General features: G+C 41.9%; 1 long non-coding RNA gene across 5 annotated transcripts in view; it reads right to left on the reverse strand.

The window, feature by feature from the left end:
• Positions 1–16,740, reverse strand: part of LOC135416346 (uncharacterized) — a 90,442-nt gene extending 73,702 nt beyond the window's left edge. For 3 of the 5 annotated variants that reach the window (XR_010431559.1, XR_010431556.1, XR_010431553.1), the window contains exons 1-2: positions 16,131–16,740; positions 13,864–13,999 (exon numbers count right to left, since the gene is read on the reverse strand). This is a non-coding gene — a long non-coding RNA (uncharacterized LOC135416346). Of the gene's footprint in view, positions 1–6,332; positions 6,370–13,720; positions 14,000–16,130 lie in introns of all 5 variants that reach the window. The other 2 variants (XR_010431560.1, XR_010431558.1) reach the window with 2 other exon arrangements.
• Between the last annotated feature and the right edge of the window lie 912 nt (positions 16,741–17,652).

A 17,652-nucleotide genomic window follows, 5' to 3' on the forward strand; every position in this document is an offset into this window, starting at 1 on the left:
CCCAAATGGATTTGATTATGGTGACCTTTTTAGTGACAGCATGTTCGGGGAGCACTTTCTCAGAGGAGTGAAAGAACAGATGGGCAGTCAAGGCAAGCAACTCTGTTCACTTTACTGCATGGGATATTCCCCCCCCCCCCCCCCCCATGCTCACCAGCAGTACTGAAAATGTTCCTCTTTTTACATAAATACTTATTAAGGATGTATGAATTCAAAAAACATTTTATTGTGTGAGGGATTTTTTTCCACCCTTACTGAGAACAGCAACTGCATCCACTCTACGGATCACTTCCCCAAGCCCCGCAGAGCAACAGGCATATCACAACCTGCTGCTTGACACAAATTATGAAAGAATTGAGGGAATGTAGCTATTTCTGCAACTTCCTTTCTTTCTCCAGGATGAAATCCTCAAATATTTCTTCAAATTCCCTCATTCTTCCAGCAATTGCCCTCTCCTGTTGAAAAGGGTTTGCCATTATTTTACCATAACAAAGAGGAGAGGTGAGGAGGGGAGGAAGAGGACGAGGAAGAGGAAGAGGGGAGGAGAGGAGAATGGCTCTTCAGCCACATCATATGGGCAAACAAGTTCATATTTTTTTATTTTCTTTTATTTTCTGTTCAAAAATGAAACTCAGCTACTTCATTCTTACATCATCCCTATCTCCTTTTTTCTTCCTTTCAAATGCTTTTTCTCATTTGATAATATTCTTTTTAATTTGAAAAACGAGCATTCCATACTATATTCACAATGATTGTACATGATGAATTCGCAAAGTGGTATAATGAGGTTCTGATTTGTTCTCTGTTCCTTTCACAATAATTCATAATATTCCATCTGATTTTTGACTGCCAGTCAGCGCTGCTCTCCTCTTTCCATAAGGCTATCTATTACCATTTAGAATGAGATTTAGGGTTGTAATCGTCAACTCACAACCCATCCAAGAATATGTAAAATTAGGACCATTCTTTCCTTGCCCCCCCCCCCACCAAGGGCATTATTATCTATTAATCTACATTGAATTTAATCAGCTGTTTTATCATAGCATTCTTGGATTGCTTTGCAGCTCTTTATCATCAGTAGATGGTATCATCAGCAAACTTTGTTGCCTAAGTATTCTTCCTTTTTCTGATAATTTATTAATATGCTAAAGAGCATATTGCAGCACAGAATAGTAGACTACGTTGGCGAATTCCTTCCACTGTGACAGATTATGTTTTACCCATGCCATCCTTTATCCTAGTTTGTAAGCCACTATTAGTCCATATGAGAATCTTCCCTGTTATCCCATGGTCTCTTAATTCTTAGATTTTCGCAAGAAACCTTGATATATTGTTTTGGGAAATACATTTACTAAATCCAGAAAACACTGACAGACTTGATTTTTTTTTTTTTTTTGTTAAACAGAAGATGAAGGCTTATCACAAGGATATGTTTTCTACTTGTCCATCTAATACTGATATTCTTCAAAAAAGTTTGTTCTAGCTCATCTAACACTGCATTTACTGGCATATAGTAATGTTTGAGCTGTTTCATCTCCAAGTTTCTTCAGAGCTCCTGAGTGCATGTCATCTCTGTCTGTAGATTTGTTCTTGTCCTTTTGGTCCATTTGCTCAGAGACCTCATCCATCAATAACTAGATTTGAGAAAGATACATCAAGAAATAGATGTGATAAAGATCCTCTAACATTTTCCCCCCTCAAAAAGCTTTACCATTTGAAAAATCTCCCCCAGTTCTTCTTAAATGTACATACATTCAAAAGAATTACAAAAAAAGTTTAATTTTTCAGCTACATTGTCTCCTTTTTCATAAGTTAATCACCTCTTGGACTTACAGTTCTCCAGAACGCTTACTTTTTGAACACACACAGAAAAATTATTTGTTATTCATGTCTATGCTTTCAATTCTTTCCTGAACACATTTTTTTCTTTTTTTTTTTTTTTTTTTTTACTCAGGTTCTTTACCCACGGCATCCTTCTTTTGGTATTCAATAACTTCCCTCTGCAACACATACAGGCAATATGCATTTGCTCCAAGTTATCAATATGTTTTGAGTTTTTAAATACATTACCATGTAGTCATATATGTATTAAACAAAAAATCTCGTACAGCAAGACCAACACAACTTGTCCCTACCTCATTTAATAGTACAACAGCATACGCAATATGTAGTATCTTTACCAAGAGGCATTATGAAGTTTCAAGGCGCAACTAGTAACATACAGGGCAATGACTATGTCATCTTTGAGAACAGCAAATAAGTTGGGGTCAATTCAACCTAATCAAGTAGTTCAATAAACAAACGTTTAAAAAAAAAAAAAAAAAAAAAAAGAGTGCGTGCCAGATGAGTGACCAAGTCTTCTGGTCACAACTCCAAGAAGGGATGGTTAGGTAAAGGCAATTATATTTCAACAAAGGATGATGGTTATCCCTGAAGTGTACTAGGGTAAGGATACAAGGTTATGAAACACTGGGATCTCCATTATCCTTTAGTGGATACCTGGTAAATGTACGTGCAATGGGCTCATAAAGGCTCAGAATTCAATTGATGATGTTAGAGCCAACTTGTCGTTTGTAACAGAGGAAAAGAGAGTAGCCTCTCTATGAAACTTTCAGTTGTATGGTACAACAAGAGAAGGTGGAAAACTGCTAGCTGAGCATATCTGCCCACAAAAGAAAAAGACAAGGTGAAATCAAAGGACTAGACTAACTTTTGAAGATGAAACAGAATAGAGAGGGAGGGGAGGTTTGATGCCCCAGAGAAGAAAAAAAAGTAAAAAATAAGGGTAGCAGGAAGGACGAAAATGGATGCTAGCTCTGAAATAAGACAACAAGAATATCAGGCACTGGAAACTGAAGGAGAACCAAGGAAGTACACAGAAACGCTGAAAAAAAATAGAAGGGACAGAGTTCCAGACAGAAACAAAAATGGCACTCATAAGAAAAGGCTGGAGATTCACAGCATCATGTCTATGTGACCACAGCTCCTTACTAGTTACTGACAGTCTACTCATGAAAGGGGATCAAAAAATCCAAAATGGAATCATGTCTGTTAGGTGCAACTGGCAGGTGGACCTAGAATTGAGAAACATCACAAGGAAGCTGAAAAACAATTACAACCCCCCAAAACCAATACTGCTCAATTCCCGCCAGAAAAAAAAAATATCAAGGACTAACTGTTTCAGGGAATACTTGCAAATGAGTAGATATTTGTATGAACTTCAAGGACATCAAGTCACCAGAGAAGGAGTAAAACGACTAATAAGAGAATAGACTAAGCAATACCTAAATGATGAGTGGTGTAAGAAGTCTCTGTAGTATTTGCCTGTTGAGGTACATTTATTGAAGGACGTCATTTTTCAAGAGGTAAATTTGACTTGAACGCCCGAGAGAATAGCTACCTAGGATCAAAGCTGACATAACAGATAAGAACAGCTTTAAACTGAAAAATTATAGATCTCCAAACACAAGTGGAAAGACAAAACATAGAGTAAATAAGAATCCAGACATGGATTAAAAATACCTGCGGTAGCAGGAGAACATATGGCAAATAAAAAGAATTAAGACTGTGAACAGCAATCAGGTAACAGAAGATGACATGCCTGAGTCTGCTCCATATAAGCAACAGAGTAGGAAACAACTCTGATGTGTAAACAACTCTCAAGAGCTTTCTCAGTACAATGGAAGATCTTGAATTACATTTATAGGATGTGAAAATTAATGTTAAGGAGAAAACAGAAGTTTGATAACATAAAATTCAAAACTGGAGTATAGATAGGGAAGAACAAATACCACTCCGGAAATATAATTCTAAAGATGACAGTACTGGGATATGCAACAAGTTATTATGCATACCTTTTTTTATAAAAGCCCATGTTTAAAGAGTTTCCACTGGAATCAAGATGAAAGTTTATGAGATCCATGATAAGATATAAACTGGGATATTGATCACTGCAACATCATTGGAAAGAGAAATACTATTGGCTATTGTGACAGTATCTATTGTGACAGGACACAAACTTCCTGACAAATATTACAACTAACTATAGTAACAACAGCTAGTGATATAGGTGCAAGCATGTTACAGCCAACAAACCTGCATAGCAAATATCCAGAGCTAACAAAAACTTGCATCATTTAAATTTTATTCTGCCATGTAATGAAGACTTAAATAGTTTAACATTGAAAGCTGAGTCAATATAAATTAAAACAAAGAACTGGAATAATGTTTTCATAACTCAATTATCAACATCATAAGCATAAACTTCAAGGGACCCAAATGAAGGAATTCAGAGACTAGAATGTCTTTACATCAAAGACAGTAGCACATCTAGGAAACTGAATTCCAGACATCTGGAGCAGACTCCAGGTCTGATTCAATTAAGAAATGTCACAAAGTAGGCTACTACCTACAAGTGAAGAGCAAAAAAGTGCAGCAAGGATTATGAGGGTCATTTAACCTCAACAACAACATGGAAATTGAATGGAACTTACCAAGTTTTTTCCTGGCACAGTACAACAAAACAGAGCCAAAAATAAAAAATTAACTAATTAATTAATAAAGGTAAGATTTGGTGAGTTTGAACAAAGAACGATGGTCTAAACTGGGTCAGAAGCTGAATTAGGACTTTTGCATCTGTTTTCAAACAGACTTTGATGACTAAGTATGAAAATCAGCATGGATAACAAGAGGAACACAGAACAGAAACTATCACAAATGAGGTAGAAGTACCAAAAATTCAAATCACTATGTACTCTTAAATGAGAAAGAGTAAAACTTCTTTCCAGTGTTACCAGCAAATATGATAATAAGGAGACTGCAACCTCTCCCCTCGTTTCCTCATCAGAGGACAATATTGTTGACAATGCACAAGAAAAAGTTGGAAAAAGACTCAAGAGGTTGATCTTTGACTTTCAAGGCAGCAGAGTTTCTCAGATCCTTGTCTTTGCATGAAGATAGTTCTGACAGCTTTTTTTGCCATTCCATAAACTCAAAGAGGAATGGGACATGCCAGCCCACGCTAGCTTCGTCTCTCCACCACCACATGAAAAGAGGGGCGTGAAAATCCTGGGGATCTTGAGAATTCAGCAGCTTTCAGTGTCACCTTTCACTCATGCTTTGATCCATGCATGCTTCAAATCTAAGTCAGATTGCTGAGAAATTAATTTACTACAATCTGCACTATCACTTAGCAGTGATCTTCAGGCAGCTCTTTAAAAGTAGTATGTTTGATTTTTATGTATGATGGGTATGTTACAAATTACTTACAATGATGTGTTTTTTTTGTTTTAGATCTTGATTCTGCCAGGAAGACAAACCAGGTAAAACAGGCACATCAGTCAGTGATAAATATTTATTTGAGTTATATTTTATCCTGAAAGAGAGAATGACCATTTCTGCAGTCAGTTTTCAGAGTGACTTTTTTATCTGTATCACCAGTTAGAGTAACACAAACCTCTGATTTGCATAGGACAGCAGTGGTGCACGCTCACCACTGGAGAATGACCACAACAAACCAACCTTTGTTTAAGCAACAAGCTTTATTTTGAGCCAGACAAGGGAGAAGACCTATAAGAAGCAAATCCTGATAGGTGGGATAATGATTTTTATCATGCCAATGTTCTCCTTTACACTACTGGCTCAGGAGTCAAACTGCCCCCCACACAGAGAAGTACCAGGACATTCACACATAGGCCTGAAGGTATTCATCACTTCTGATGAGGCATAACTGGCTCAACTATGCTGAAGTGAGAGGCAGCTGTTATATCTTAGAAGGGGTCATAAACCATCAAAGACCCTCGAAGCGGTCCCAGACTCATTTCTAGGGCCTATCAACAGAGGACTGCGCATGATCTACAGTGTTGCAACACCCAACGTAAAACTTCCCCCCAGGAGAGGTATCTGGGCATTCACACCTGAACTGAATGTATATTGAACCCATTGAATTCTGTGTTTTGGGGCTTCCCCAACCCCTGATGGATCATTTTGTCCAACCAGGTCTCGTCGCTGGGTTCATGGGTGGTGACAACTTTCCTCTCCACTATCTAATCTTATCCTTTATTTATCTTTCTTTCTTTTCCTTATATACTTTCTTAAGTGATATATTTATACGTTTATATTGCTATATTACTATAGTTCATAATAACCGAAACAGCTACATACCTCGTTTCCATTACAACCAGACTGTGCTAAAATAAACTGTATATATATATATATATATGTGCGTATATATACACACACACACCCCCCACACACACACACCAGTCATTCAGTGTCGTTTCACTCTAATCCACCCCAAGGGACCTATTAACAAGAACTTCAGTTACTCTCACCTTCGGGGTGGGTGGTAACAATAGTGGGCAACGTTGCCTAGAAAAAAAAAAAGATTATTGACTACTACATTTGATATGATTTTAACTAAACAGATCAGCAGTTTCAGACTAGAATTAGAATTACTGTATTGCCCTAAGCCTAGTACAGGAGTGAATTTACAGACGCTGACATTTTGCCTAGCTTTCAAGGATGCAAGTTAAACAAACAGCCCAAGTAAAGCCTATAACTCAATAACTATTATTTAGACCAGCAACTATTAGAAGCAAACTTATCAAGAGATACCTTATTTAAATCAATGCACATGTAAACTCAGAAAAATAACATGTTGGTGGAAACAGGCTGCATAAAATGGCTCAAGAATTTACTTGAATATCCACATCCCTTTTCGCCCCCACTGTAAGAATTATTTTATTTTTCTTCCCCAGGTAGAAACAGCAAAAGCCTTCATAAACCCTTGCCATCCCTGCATGCACACCCTCGCCTCCTGCAGTCTAAAATCGTCTGGTGTGGCAGCTGTATATCTTTAGAGGCAGGAGAGCAAGCTTCACAGAATTTAATTACAGGTGGGAAACTGGAATAACTTTGTAGGACAGGAAGCTATGTCACTCTCCAGTGACAGAACAGCAGAAGACAAAATGACTTCAAATATCAATACAAATTTCACTTCAGTTGCCAACACAGAGTTCACACGCTACAACGCCACGAGTAATCATCCCATCCCAGGTCTGGCTGTTGATTACAGCAGGTAATTCTGCAGTTACCCTGGGAGGAGGTACCTCGGGCTCAGCCAATTTGGCAGTATCTACCTTATCTTAACTGTCTCTAAACTGTGTCTCATTCCACGCTGAGATTCCCATTTCTTTCTCACTGGACTGCATTGAATTAGCTACCTCTTGCAGATGGTCATTTTATTGAAGACCAATAACAAAAAACACATTAATGACATCCACCTCCTAGGTGTTATTTGTCCAAACTAACCAAATTTGCCTCTCCACAGAATGGCAATTTGACTTTCCTCTTAATGCTAGAGCATGCAGACAATTATTTCCTGCTACCTGTGCAACTTGTTTCTATTTTGTGCCATTATCTTCCCAGTTTTGCTGTGCTTCTCAGAACAGAGTAACCTGATCTTTTCTCTTCCTTTCTATGCCCTTCTTTCACCTGTAGTAAATGAAGAACAATTTCAAAAAGCTGCTATCTTACTGTTTCTTATCTTTCATGCAGAATGGAAAATTATGCATGTCCTTACTACTCAAGTATTTATGGAATATCTGCCCCCCTTTGGCAGATTCTACATGGCATCATTCTGCAATTCACTAGCAAAAAGCCCCATGCAGCTGATCATCCTGGTTTGGTAGCTTGTCATAAACTCTCATTATTATAGTGGTCTTTAGTTCCCCCCCACCCCATCACTAAGAAAATCTGAGTGGGCTTAAATGGGAGTTTTTAATATTTGTACTCCTGTTTCCCCCAGCCTGGCACGTGGGAGCTTGGCACGTGGGTGCTCGGCACGGCCCCTGCCTGGCCCCGGGCGCTCGGCGTCGCCCGGCCCCAGGCACGGAAAGGAGAGACAGAGGGGGAGCTTCGCCAGCGCGGACTGTGCCCTCGTGGGAGATGAGAGGGGGAGCCCCAGAGCACACAGAGGAGAAAGACAACTCTAAACCTGGGCAGAGGGAGCTCGTAAAGGAGCTGTAAGGCCATCCATCTAAGAGAAGGTCACCCTAATTAAACCTATGTCCTGAGGACCTCGCTGCCACCTCGCTGCCATCTGCCCTGGCAGATGAACCTTAGGATTAAAGGGTGGGTTCGGTTCCGCGCACACTGTGTCTCACCTAAAAAATCCATTGCACAGGCTTGAAGGCTTTACCCACATTTGCAAAGCCCCGTAGTAACATCTTCTACAAATGTAGTCACACAAGGATCAAAAGACAAAGGCATATACACCTGCCTCCAAAGGTGTACCCAAATTAACTCTAGCATGCTGGAACATCAGAACCATGCTCGATTCTGCAGACAGCGGATGTCCTGAGCGTCGGTCTGCCCTGACTGCCCATGAACTGGCTCGTCTCAACATTGACATTGCTGCTCTCAGTGAAGGTCGCCTTCACGAGTAAGGCAGCCTCAGAGAATATGGTGCCAGTTACACACTCCTTTGGTCAGGTAAACCCAGAACCGAAAAGCATCTCTCAGGAGTCGGCTTCATGATCAAAAACTCTATTGTTCCTAAACTCAAAAATCTGCCGACAGGTCATTCTGACCGCATTATCTCCCTACGCCTTCCACTACACAACAACCAACACGTTGTCCTCTTTAGTATATATGCCCCAACTCTCCAAGCTGACCCTGCTGAAAAAGATAAATTTTACACTGACCTGCACTGCCTTACCCAAAAGGTTCCTGCAGATGATAAGATCATTATCCTCGGTGATTTCAATGCCAGAGTAGGAAAGAATTTCGAAGCCTGGAAAGGAATGTTAGGCAAGCATGGTGTTGGAAGCTGCAACGATAATGGTCGACTTCTGCTAGAATTCTGTGTGGAACAACAGCTCACCATTACTAACACTATCTTTCAGCAGAAAAATAGTCTGAAGACAACCTGGATGCATCCCAGATCCAAGCATTGGCACCTCATCGATTATGTCTTGGTGCGACGGAGAGATGTCCCCGATGTCCACCACACTCGTGTGATGCCCAGTGCAGAATGCCAAACAGGCCATCGACTGGTGCACTGTAAATTTAATCTTAAATTCAAACCTAAAAGGGGTAGTATCCCAAGGAGGAGACTCCAAGTTAACAATCTCCAATCAGCCAGTGAGAAACAAATTCCAGGTTAATCTTCAAACTAGGCTCGAAAACCATTCCATGGATTCTACAGATACCTCTCCTAAAACACTTTGGCACCATATTGAAAACGGCATCCTGCAGTTCTCTGAAGAATTTTTAGGGTTCTCCCTCAAGAAGAACAAGGACTGGTTCGATGAAAACAATCAAGAGATCCAGGAATTGTTGAGGAAGAAGAGAACCGCCCACCAAGCACACCTTGCACTGCCTTCCTGTCATGCAAGAAAAACAGCTTTTCGCCTTGCATGCAGCAAGCTCCAACAGAAACTCTGTGACATCCAGAACAAGTGGTGGATCAATCTAGCTGAAAAAACACAAGCAGACACGGGTGATCACAGAGGATCCTACGAAGCCCTGAAAACAGCATACGGGCCTACATACCAAGCCCAAAGTCCTCTACTCAGCGCTGATGGTCAAACACTTCTGACAGATAAAACCTCCATTCTGAATCGTTGGTCTGAACACTTTCAGACTCTCTTCAGTACTAGTCGTGTAGTTCAAGACTCAGCAATTCAGTCCATCACACAACAACCAGTGAAGTATGAATTGGATACTGCCCCCACTTTAGGAGAAACCCTTGAGGCCATACAGCAGGTGAAAATCGGCAAGGTAGCTGGGGTTGATGGAATTCCACCCAAAGTCTGGAAACATGGGGGCCTGGCACTCCACGCTAAATTTCACAAGTTTGTGGTGCGCTGTTGGGAACTAGGCGAACTACCATCAGACCTTTGTGATGCAGTCATCATCACCTTATATAAGAAGAAAGGAATTAAATCAGACTGTTCAAATTACCGTGGTATCACTCTGTTCTCCATTGCTGGCAAAATCCTGGCAAGAATACTCTTGAACAGACTAATACCCACTATAGCAGAAGGAATCCTTCCTGAAAGTCAGTGTGGTTTCAGAGCCAACAGGAGCACCACAGACATCGTGTTTGTTCTCAGACAACTGTAAGAGAAGTGTAGGGAACAGAACAAAGGTCTCTATGTAACCTTTGTTGACCTCACCAAGGCTTTCGATACTGTGAGCAGAAAAGGTCTATGGCAGATTTTGGAATGCTTAGGTTGTCCCCTCAAGCTCCTTAAAATGATCATCTCACTCCATGAGGATCAACACGGCCAAGTCAGATATGGCAATGCACTTTCTGACCCCTTTCCAATAACCAATGGTGTGAAACAAGGCTGCGTTCTCGCACCAACCCTATTCACAGTCTTTTTTAGCATGATGTTCCAAAGGGTCACGGCAGACCTCAATGATCAGGATGGTATCTACATTCGATACCGTACTGATGGAAGCCTTTTCAACCTAAGGCAACTGAAGGCCCACACCAAGACCTAAAACCATCTTGTCCGGGAGCTGCTTTATGCTGATGACGCCGCCCTTGTCACCCACGCAGAAGCAGCTCTGCAGCATTTAACATCCTGCTTTGCAGATGCTGCTGAGCTCTTTGGGCTGGGAGTCAGCTTAAAGAAGGCAGAAGTTCTCTATCAACTGGCACCTCAGGAAGTCTTCCATCATCCCCATATCACCATTGGCCAATCAGACCTCAGATCAGTCCAGCAGTTTAATTTCCTAGGGAGCCTCATCTCCTCGGATGGTAAGATTGACGGAGAGATAGACAACAGGTTAGCAAAGACATACAGTGCCTTCGGAAAGCTTCATAAAAGAGTTTGGTGAAATAAACACTTGAAGAAAAGTACAAAGATCAGTGTTTACAGAGCCATTGTGCTGTCTACTCTCTTACAGGGATCTGAATCATGGGTCATCTGCCGCCACCACCTGCGACTCTTAGAACGCTTCCATCAACGCTGCCTCCGTACAATCCTAAACATCCACTGGTCAGATTATGTGACCAATACATCTGTTCTAGAACAAGCAGCAATCACAAGTATTGAGGCCATGTTGCTGGGAACACAGCTGCGCTGGGCAGGGCACGTCTCAAGGATGAAGGACCACCACCTCCCTAAGTTCTTGCTTTATGGTGAACTCGCCACCAGCTGCCACATGAGAGGAGCCCCGAAGAGAAGATACAAGGACTCCCTGAAACAACATCTCAGCCTTGGCCATATTGATCAACATAACTGGTCTACTCTGGCCTCCAATCGGGAGGTCTGGAGACACACCATCTATAACGCTGCTGATGCTTTTGAGAAAGCACGCAGGATCACTCTCGAGGAGAAAAGACAACGCAGAAAGATTCGTGCCTTGCAGAATGTACCTCCTAAGGAGTCTTTCTGCTGTGCCTTTTGCAATCGGACATGCCTGTCTCGTATTAGCCGTTTTAGCCACCAGCGCGCTTGTAACAAACGTGGGTAAAGCCCTTCCCAAATCTAGCCATGATGATGATTCCTGTTTCACCAGACAAAACTCCCTATTAATTTCTCCATCATGTCACATCATGTCACTCTCTTCTGTTTCCACTAAATCATTATTTTGAACACGTATTAAGACTTCACATTTTCTTTCGCTTATTCCTTTTTATCATGGTCATACAAGAGTTCCATCAGACTGAGCCAACCATCTACACAGTCTTGAATAACCCTGTACCTTCTAGCTCTTGTCCTAATCCAAGACTGCTATATATGAGATTAGGCTTTCTTTATCATCCTTCAGTTTTATAGAAAACTATCTTATTACTACATTAGTGAAGTAGTAAGTTCAATGGTAACAACACACATTTTCCATTTTTCCTTAGGAGTGTTCTATCCTATGGTCATGAAATTGTCCATTCTGTGACCATAGGATTATCCCCAGGATATCTGTGTTGGCGTGAACTTTAATTGGAAAACCTAATTCACTCACTCTACTCTTAAATGCCAAGAGTCACTTTTGATCCATTCAGGAGCATTTCTAGCACACATAGCTACATAGGTGGGTCACACTGTATGGCCTCAATGAATCTCAGAAATCTTTAAGTATTGTATCTGACTTGGGATCTAAAGAGACAACACATGCCCCGGACTGTAATTTGAACAGATTGCCTCCCAAAACTGAGAACATATCTCACAGAATGGTTTGGGTTGGAAGGAACCTTAAAGATCACCGAGTTCCAACCCTCCTGCCATAGTCCCATCCAACCCAGCCTTGAACACTTTCAGAGATGAGGGATCCACAGCTTCTCTGAGCAACCTGCCAAATACAGACAGTGTCTTAAGTCACAGAGATTCCTTATAGCCCTAAAAAGTGAAAATACTTCTTAGACTTACCCAACACTCAGTGACGCATTTTCTTCTATTTTTATGAAGCTCAGATTTTCTGTATAAGCCATTGATCTTGTAAGTCTTTTTGTTTGTTTCAAGACCATCCAAGCTCAAGCATGCAAGAATCCGTTTTGAAACCCGAGGAGGCCAACACAGCTGTTTTTAACCGTGTCAATGTCAAGTCACATTCAAATGGATTTCCTCCTCCATGCACAAAAGCAGCTATTTTTAAAAACTGTAAAACTGCACACATCTGGGAACTCTTACAGTACTAGTAATCCCTATATAGTATATATTGACATCACTAGCAGGAATTCCCTCTTCCTTGACCACAGGCCAAAAGAATACAACTTCTTTTTGAAGTAGCTCTGGTTTATTTGGGCTTAATTTCAGGCTTTTTGCCATATCCTTATCACAGATTATTACTAATGTTTCAGTTCTGGATGTTTCTACTATGAAACACAATCATCATACCATGCTACAAATACAGAGACATATGCCACACTGTATTCTTTATTATCCTACCTGTTTCAGCTCTTGCTAAAGAAACAAACTGCAGTGAGTAGTCAGGGACAGTGAACATTCACACTTCTTGATAGATTTTCAATAACCTCCAATAACTCTCTCTTCTCTGATGGGGTTACTTGGTCAGATGACTACCAAGCGGTTCAGTGTTCTTCAGAAAACAGCTTATGCTACTCCCATCCATTACATCTATTATGGTTTTTTTGTTCTTTTAAAAAATTCTAGCAATGCTCTAGAACAAGAGTTTCTCATTCCCCTTTATGCTTTTTTTCTAGTCGCACTTCTAACAGGTCCATGGTTTCATGCTATGAAGCAACCCTCCCCTTTGTTGAGTATTTGCTGGTTTTGAGGGTTATTTGGCAAAACTGTCAGGGAGTTGTTTCAGTTTCAAGGAATTCTGCTAATTTCATCCCATTAAGAAAGTTTCAAGACAAGACTCAACAAATCCCTCCTCTTCAGTGAGTTCCTACTCATTATATCTAGTTGCCATTACGGTTTCTATCCCTGGAGCCAGGAAACAGTTCACTAAAAAAAACAACTGTGAAAGTTTACTGCTTTCTTGCAATTTGCCTCACCTAGCCCACACCTGCATGAGGAACTTAGATGGATAAAATTTGAGGATGTTTTCCCTGACACTTATTAAATGTTATTTATCATATAGGAATCCAAGCCAACTATTATTTCAACCCTTTTATTTTTTCTTTCCAGCTTTCTTTGTCAAATTTCAGAGGTCAAATACCCCTGCTCAGTCACCTCACTTTTGGATAAATGCACATTATCAACCACAACCCAGTTGATTTTAATGAGTTGGAAGGATTTACCTTGTGCCAAGAAGCAGTAAGGGCCAGCTGCTCCCCTAAGGGAGGGAAAGCCACAGGCCGAGGATGACTCAGTGCAGGCAGTGCCTGTGCTGACCAAGGCACAGTCCCACATCTGAACACAGTACATAGATCACACTACTTACTGGTAGTCTGGTAACAGGGCCCTCCAATAGTCCCAGAGAAGGCAAAATGATGAGCTAGGTCCAGAGATCACATAGGCTCTCCAGCCAGGAACAAAAGGAGAAGGAAATAAGGTTACAACACAGGTCCAAAATCAACCTAGAAAACAAAGACAAAGCAGAAGACAGGCAATAAAGTACATCTAAAGAACACAAGCTACCTATAACCCAGGTCTGAGGTCTCTCCAGGAGTTAGAGGCACACCAGAAGTCCTAAGCTGGAGCTGAAATGGCGCTTCTGGGTCTATGGGCAGGGTTGTGGACAGAGCCCCCATGTGAGGCTGGTTAGAGCAGTTAAAGCCTATTGGTGCTCTCAGAGACCTGATATTTTGCAGTATCTATTTATTACCTACATGTTTACTCCTTGGATTTTATTTTTACAACATCTATTAACAGTTTTCCTTGACTAGAGTCACCACGCCAGTGCACTTCACAGTCAGACCTCTGTTACTGCTCTCCAGCTGGCCAGACCAAAACTAAAATTTTAGGGTTGCTCTTGCAGTTTATTTGCTGCTTCTATTTTATATCTTTCAATTTCTCCAACAACTGAATGACTTTTCATATCTGAAAAGTCATGACTTGTGATTGTCAGCTCTACCCAAATTTATAGGCATGTTTTTTGTGTCCAGATAATTTTCTTTTTTGTTTTGTTTTCCACATAAAGACCAAATAACTGAATCTGGGGCGTTCCCCTTGATTTTTCATTACTACAAAAACATCAGCAACAGTACTTGGTCATGCTTTTCTTGGGCCTGTTTCAGAAGGGTACCTCACAGACTTTTACAAGATCTGGGTAGCCCACTACCTTTCAAAGGTTATGATCTGCTCGGCTGGACAAGCTATTTGATAGGAAAACACCTAATTTTTCCAGCTCCAGTCTTTACATTCACTTGTTCTGACTTTCTTTCAAAATGGGATATTTTCCTCAAACTTTTACTAGGCTGATCTTTTTCTGAACTTTTCATGGCCTGCAAACCCAGTAACACGGATATTACAGGTGTCTTTTGTAACCTGGGCACAGCACTTGCCCAGTCTCACATCCTAAGAACTAGTTTCTTCTAAGGCCTGTAGCTCCTTCATTTGCTTAGTGGTGTGACTTGATTGCTCTCTAAGTTCAAATTGAAGCTCCCTTCTGTTTAATGGCACTACATTTGCCATTTGCTATCACGATTTGCTCCAGCTTGGTCCCACAGAAATAGAGATCATCAGTTTGCTCCTTGGAAACTGAATCTGTTTCAAGCACCTGCAGAGGAACTTTTTACTAAGAAGCTGAAACAATTTCTTTGTTTAATTAGGAATAAATATGTAAAGTAAAATGGTATGAATTAAAATCTTTTATCGCAGGTGTAAGTCTCTTACAGACCTTTGCTGCAAATATTTATGCAAAACTAGTGCTCCCTTTCTAGTTTATGGCAATTGCCCAACTTCTCTTTCACCTCTTTTTCTTTGCCTCACTCTCAGACAATTCAGCAAGCCAAGTATCTTGGCCAACTTCTTCTTGGCCTTTCACTTGCACTTAAATTTCAGGTTTAGGGGTGCCATTGCATAAGAATAAGCCATTGATATGTCTCCTACATTCACGTTTGGAAACAAAAATGTCAGTAAAGCTCCACCTGATGCACTACAGTCCTTTAGTAGCAAAAAAAGACAGCAACTACCTAACTTACGTTACGTTACGTTGTGAATCTATTCGTAAGGCCCAGACTAACATTTTAATATTTCTATAACTGATGTTCATAGTGGCAACCACAGAGTGGCTTGCATTGGAAGTGACCTTAAAGAGCATCTAGTTCCAATTCCTATTCCCAATAGGGGCTGGGTCACCTTCCACTAAACGAGGCTGCTCAAAGCCTCATCTGACCTGGCCACAAAGACTCCAAAGCATAGGGCATCCACAGCTTCTTTGGACAACTTGTTCCAGTGCCTCATCACCCTCACAGTAAAGAATTTCTTCCTCATATTTAATGTAAAACTCTTCCTCCTTGTCCTATCACTATTTCACTGTGTAAGAAGTCACCCTCCCTCTTTTTTTAAGCCCCTTTTAGTGGTGTGTACTACACTTCAAGGTGAAAAACTGAGCTGTGTTTGAAACTCCTGCATATCACTATTCCAGGCAACTCGTGCCTTTATAACGCTCCTTTTCAAAGGTACCCGAGAACCTTCATGTCTCCTCCCTCCCCACACAGATCTCGAGGACAAGTCCACTAAAAAAAAAAAAAATACCTCAGTTACCTTCTCAGGGCTACAAAGCCGCCATTAGTGCTGCCTGGCGGGCGGCGTTGAAAGCCCAAGATTTTTACTCGTGGATTTATCCACGGCGGGCGGGTGGGCTCCCGGGTCAGCGCAAGCTTCCCTCGCTCCCCTCTCCGCTTACCCCGGGCACTGCCGCGGGCAGGCGGCGCCGGCGGGAGCCGCTCCCGGCCCCGCTCCCGGCCCCGCTCCCGGCCCCGCTCCCGGCCCCGCTCCCGGCCCCGCTCCCGGCCCCGCTCCCGGCCCCGCTCCCGGCCCCGCTCCCGGCCCCGCGGCGGCCAGCGGAGGGCGCCCGCCCCGCTTCCCGCCCGCCAGCCGAGACCGGGACCCGCGGGCGGCGGCGTGGACGGTGGGTGGGTGGTTATGTAGGTGTGTGGGCATCCTGCGCCCGGCCCCCCGGCCGCGACCACGGCCTCCGCCTCCGCCTCGTCCCGCCGGCCGAGGCGCTGCCGCCGGGGGGAGAAAGGGCCGAAGGAAGTGCCATGTCACCTCCCCGGGGCGCTGGGGAGAGGGGCTCGGAGCCCGGCTGCCTGGGGCTTCCCGAGAGGCAACGAGCCGCTGGCCTCACCCCGGCTGCTCGGAAGAGGCGAGCATCGTCGGGATAACGCTTCTTTCCCCCCCTCCTTTTTTTTTTTTTTTTAATAACCAAAAATACCCTCTCCACTTTATTTGGTAATTTAACGGCATATGATTTAAATCAATATAAAATTCAAATACTTTTGTGCCACCTGTTGGATTTTGCTACTAATTACATGTAGCTGGAAGCACACTGCTGTGTGCGGCCTGGGAAGTGTTGCCTTTACGAAAATACTACTTTGTTTGCTGTTTAGAAATATTTTCTTTCTGGGCAGGCATATAGAGCTGGTTTTTTCCTCATAAAAATCTAACCTATAAATTATAGACTACATTCAATGGAGGTTCAGTGTAATGCGGGGCTGGAGTCAGAGTTCCTGTGATAATGCAGTAATAATTATTTGGGAAGGTTATTAATAGAGGAACTCCAGCCTGAAGGCCTCAGAGGCAGAAATGGCTGATTCTAGGCACACAAAGCCATAAATGCACCTGACAGTATCCATGGTTCAGAAAAGGGAGGAGTACTGCAGGCCTGTGCTTTCTTTATGCTTGTGAATACACAAACAAATACCAGCACTACTGCTCAGACTATCAATCATGGGCGGTCATACAACACAAAGCATGCCAAGTATTATACAGCTGAGACTCTCTCAAAAAATAATTTTGTCTGATCCTTCTTCAATAGCTGTCAAGTCACAATGTCACAATACATTTTATTGTATAAGAATAACATGATTTTATTTCACATTGAAATGGCTAGATTTGTTTATTTTCGAGTAATATTTCTTAGAATGGCCAGGTATAAATGAACTGCAAATCAAACCACATTCCTGTAAGAATCTAAAAATTAACCAATGATTTTATCTGGATTTCACTAGAACAGGAGATTATTGACCTGTAGGTTATCAGCTATCTTACTTGTTATTCCTTA

The sequence above is a fragment of the Pseudopipra pipra genome, chromosome 1 (assembly GCF_036250125.1).
Source record: "Pseudopipra pipra isolate bDixPip1 chromosome 1, bDixPip1.hap1, whole genome shotgun sequence".
Taxonomy (NCBI): Eukaryota; Metazoa; Chordata; class Aves; order Passeriformes; family Pipridae; genus Pseudopipra; species Pseudopipra pipra.